This window comes from Spea bombifrons, chromosome 2, assembly GCF_027358695.1.
Source record: "Spea bombifrons isolate aSpeBom1 chromosome 2, aSpeBom1.2.pri, whole genome shotgun sequence".
Lineage (NCBI taxonomy): Eukaryota > Metazoa > Chordata > Amphibia > Anura > Pelobatidae > Spea > Spea bombifrons.
Genome location: NC_071088.1, coordinates 5,898,549 through 5,903,500, shown reverse-complemented (window position 1 = coordinate 5,903,500; position 4,952 = coordinate 5,898,549). Strand labels below are relative to the sequence as shown.

At 37.5% G+C, this 4,952-nt stretch overlaps 1 long non-coding RNA gene across 1 annotated transcript; it reads right to left on the bottom strand.

Moving 5' to 3' along the window:
* Positions 1 to 1,287: 1,287 nt before the first annotated feature.
* On the bottom strand, positions 1,288 to 4,421 carry LOC128473353 (uncharacterized). Its single transcript, XR_008346273.1, has 3 exons — positions 4,291 to 4,421; positions 3,342 to 3,417; positions 1,288 to 2,559 (listed from the first exon to the last, which is right to left on the bottom strand). It is a non-coding gene; the product is annotated as an uncharacterized LOC128473353 (long non-coding RNA).
* Positions 4,422 to 4,952: the final 531 nt, after the last annotated feature.

The following is a 4,952-nucleotide window of genomic DNA, read 5'->3' as shown; positions in this document are numbered from 1 at the left end:
CATTCAGCAGAGTAACTGGAACCGCACCCTTAGTTACATGGAATTTGGATGATAACTCTTTATACAGAAAAAAAAAAAAAAAAATATATATATATATATATATATATATATACCGGTATATGTATAAAACATTTCTTCGACCCTTAGGAATAAGGAAAAAAATACTTTTTATAGTAGTTTTATAGTAAGTGTAAATGTAAGCTTATAGAAAATGAAGATGTACAACAGACAAATATTCATTCAGAAACACGATATAAAATCCTCTTACTTATCAAAATGACACTGAGCATGGTAAGGTAACTTTAGTGCAAAATATGATATAGTCAGAGAGTCATGGAAACAACTTTCCTCCAAAACTGTTATGTTCTTAACATTTCCCTTTTCGCCTAAACCTATTTTCGAAATTAAATTACTAAATCATTTCCATGTTAGAATGGACCCAAAACACTATACCCCTCTTTCTACTGCATATGGGCCAGTAGCTACCCCAGGGTAAAAACCTTCTAGGAACTTTCAGCACATCTCATAGATGTTTCAAAAAACAGGCTGTTCCACTTACACAAAATGTCAAGTATTTTAAGCAAATAAACTTAGTAACAAAATAATTTAGGAATTTTTACTCTTTACTGTAACATTTTTCTTTCTTTTTTTTCTTTTTTTTCTTGTCTTCTGATAGTTTCATCACATCAGAACCTTTAAGAAGTAATATTATTTGCCTGCCTTTGTGTTCCCGGCAGAAATTATGAAGAATGGGAACATTTTAAATATATAAATAATTTTAAATATTTCTGGGAACTTAACTTTACCTTAAGAACGCCACCTCCACAGCATCATTTAGTTACAAAAGTATTACAGAAGATGGGACAGAACATTTCAAGATATTCCCAACCTAGTTACCTGTGTTCAGGCCGGGGTCTAGGACTCTAGGTTTTGTTCGAAAGACAAAAAAATAAATAAAGTACCCTAAAAATCAGTGCTGTCCAGTCATCTAGTGATCGTGAGACTGGAGAAATATCTAGAGGTCTAAATTCACATTATTGGAATTTGTAGCTATGCTGGTTGGCAAATGTGAGTCCCTACTTGGGTTCTTGTACTAGAATACTCATCACTCTTGGCCAGAGGGATGGCTGCCTATCTGCTGCCTTTTAGTATTTAGTTAAAACACTCAGTGGACCTATAATCCCATCAATCTTATTGACTGGAGTTCAATGGCCACAGATTTGCTTAAATATTACTCTGAATTGCAGAAATACATACTACAAAAAAAACCCAGAAGTAAACAGCATAAATTCTACTCCATTTTATGAATAAATTATACAAAGTAACTTAGTAACTCACATTATGAAAAGAACATAAGCCAGTTTTTCACTTTCAGTATGACATAGAACACCACCATACTTTATGTCAAAGAACATTTGTGTTAATCAACAGGACATAAAAATAATTAAAATAGACCGGCCACATCTAAAAATAAAATATGAGAGTGCATATGAAGAGATCACATAGCTGCCTATGCTCACCTAGACTATCAAAGCCAGCCCTTACACGGGTCCCGAAGGGTCCATGAGATCCAGGCGGCACTGTGATAGTGGTGGCAATTTGCAAGACATGTTCTTTCCGTGTGTGTGTGGGTATGAGCATGCATGTATAAATTCTGGTGTGTGAGCCCCAATGTGTATGTGTATATCTGAGCATGGATGTGGATATGGATGTGTTTGTCTGTGAGCGTGTATGCGTGTTTGTGTGTGAGCATGGATGTGTATGTGTAAGTGTGTGTGAGCATAAATGTGTATGTGTACGTGTGTGTGAGATGGAGTATGTGTTAACATGAATGTGCAGGTGTATCTGTGTCTTAGTGAGTATGTGTAGGTGTGTTTGTGTGAGTTTGTAAGGGGCTGTTGGGGGGGCTGCCAAATATAGGGGCCGCACCTGGTGCCAAATACTTCCCTTATTGGGTTCTACTGATCAACAGAACCCTCTACTATCATCAGGGTGAATAGACAGTCAGTTAGGATGTTTTTTTTTATTGTACTTGGGGGCTCCTAAAGACCCTTCTTCCCGTCTCCACATATTTTTAGGTGATTAAGTGTCGTAAAACTGGATGACCTAATCGGCAGTAAAGTGCAATGCGACTTTTTACAGTCAGTGTTCAGTCCTTCCTTAATGTCGGCCCATGTACTCGTTCATGAGCTCTGTAAGTATACTTCTAACTTAGAAAAAAAGTACTTATGTTTTACAAAAATCATTCAATTCATTTATACGTGTCATCCATTTATAAAATGGAATCATGTTTGCCAAAACATCTTTAACAGCAGAATTTTGTTCGATTTGCTTCATTCTTACTACCTAGCTTAAGGCTCACCATAACAGTAATATAAATTAAATAGGTGACCAAGTAATTTTCCCTTATAAATCTCCCTCATTTTTTCTCCTCAGACAACATGCAGAGCAGAGTCAAATCTAAAAAGTCTTAGTGTAAAGGAGGACGTTTGTGGTCAAACAGTCTTCAGAGGTCAAGAACCTCGGGTGCTTTGATTCATGAATGACTTCTGTTCCTCTCTGAGAAAAAGAAAGAATGATTAGCACGGACAGAATATCTGACAAATGTTTTGTTTTATTTTGGTTGAATTGTTTTTGGTTTGGACAAAATTTGGAAGGCTTTTTTCATTAGGAAAATACATTTGTTTTCACTCACCCTCATTAGCTTTCTCACACTCTCTCAAGCTCTCTCATGCTCTCTTTCACTCTTGTTTACTTCTCTTTTCTTCTGCTTCTCCGTGATCCAGGCCTTCCGAACACATTTATACATATTTTTGAGCCCCCATGTACCCCCTCACCCCCTGTGGAAGTGCACCGAGGGTTCAGTAAGGCAGACTCGTGGATAAAGAGAGGAGCATAAATGCTTATTTTTCTCTGTGAATCTGTTTTCATTATTCTGGCCTTTAGGAGTGCTTCCGCAAAAAAACAGAGTCACTGGGACAACCTCTCCTCCAATCGGGAGAGACTCCACCCACTTGCAGAAGTGCACCAGGAGGCCTAGTTCAGGGAGAAGCTGAAAAAGAAAGAAGACGAGGAGAAGTGGGCGAGGACAGAAGACAGAAGATGCAAGAGAAGAAGCAAAGCTGCGGGAAAAGAGACAGGGATACAGAAGCGGTCGGCGGAGAAGGCAGTGAGATATTAGGAGAGAGTGTGAGAGGGTGTGAATGAGAGTGGTAGAGTGTGAGTGACAACAAAAATTGTGGGTTCTCTGCTTCGTGACTTAAGTATGAATTTACCAAATTGTTTAAATTCTTACGAATCCGAATGCACGAGTCTAGTAAACACTATTTTTTAATACTTACGGTTGCTCTGCTATGTCGCTGGTTGTTCGTCTTAGATGTACCCTATTTTCCGTTGGGTCATTTGGGCCTATTGACGCTATATGAAGAACACAATTCTATTATAATTACTAAACAGTAACAATACCGCTTTACAGACAGAAGCTTTGTTAGATAAATTAATATTTACTTGAGCTTTTACACTCATTTGAGTAGGGTCCTTGTCACCTTTTTCTGTGTCCAAATAGATGCTTTACTTGTTATGCCCTGTTTACCCATTGTACAGCAATATAATGGAATATAATGGAGCTGTATAAGTAATAATAATAAATTCTCCCCTATCCTTCCAGGTTTTTATTTTTTTAAAGGTATTGAAATTAACTCAAAGATTTGGAGTTGGTAGAAAATGGGAAATGAATGCGAGGCAGCGTTACTTAAAAGGCATTAATTCACACAAATTCTAATTCTTGTTTTGTAATTGAGATCTCCCCTCATAACCCTTTACCCTTAGAGGCAACATCAACTTTGTCTCCTAAAAATTCATTTTTTTCATGAGCGTCACTCAATGGAAACGTAACGTTTGTTGCAAGAAATCCTTTTGAATAAAATAATATTAATTAAAATGTTATTCTTATGGACTTTATGGAATTCCCTGTGCTTTTCACACACGGAATTCCATAAATCAAATTATTCATCACAACTATACTAATCAGATTTTTTTTGTAAATTAGAAAATGAAACAAACTTTCTTTAAAAAATGAATAAATAAATAAAAGCTCACTCGTTGACTGGAAATATGGAAGGAAGTGTTACCATAAAGTATCATATATATATATATATATATATACATGTGTGTGTGCTAAATTTAAATCAACCAATTATATTGTGAAGATAATAAAAAAAGAGAGACTAGATGAGACTAGATGCAATACAAACTTAGTAGCGATGCACACTATGACACAATGTCATTTACCTGAAGTCACACATCGTCTTGGTGCAAATGCCCAAACTGTGATTACGATGACAAGTACGATTCCCACAGCAATACCAATGCCGATGTACATGAGAACATGAGAAATGTGCTCAATAGGAAGACTTTCTACTGCAAGATGGAGATAAAAGATAATGTTTATATTCATTGAATAGAATATTAAAGTTATTTAACAGGGCTATGATCACTCCTCCTGTCGCGCCTTTCACTATTAGTTAATTTACAAGACCTTATAGTGTTTAAAATGAATAAAAAGGCCTTGCTGTGTTTTCTGGCAAGTAACTGGTGATGGCAGGCGCTTCTGCCACTTTAAGGCCAGTGGCCGTCTGATGACATAGGTGCGGCTGACAGCTGGATATGCATAACTTCATATCATATTTTTATGCTCACGTAGCATGCAGCTGGCCATTTGGCTAATGCCTAGTGGGCCACTGGCTGACAGCGCCCCATCCTTACCTGATCTGCCACTCCAACATCCAATGTGCCGTTGGAGTGGCAGATCAGGTAAGGATGGGGCACTTGGCCCACTAGGCATTAGCCAAATGGCCAGCCTGGGCCTGCTGCCAGAAGTGTGCCAAATGTGGTGTCAGCAGTAGGTTCATGGTCTTGTACTATGGAAATGCATTTTGCCCTAGTAACAGCGT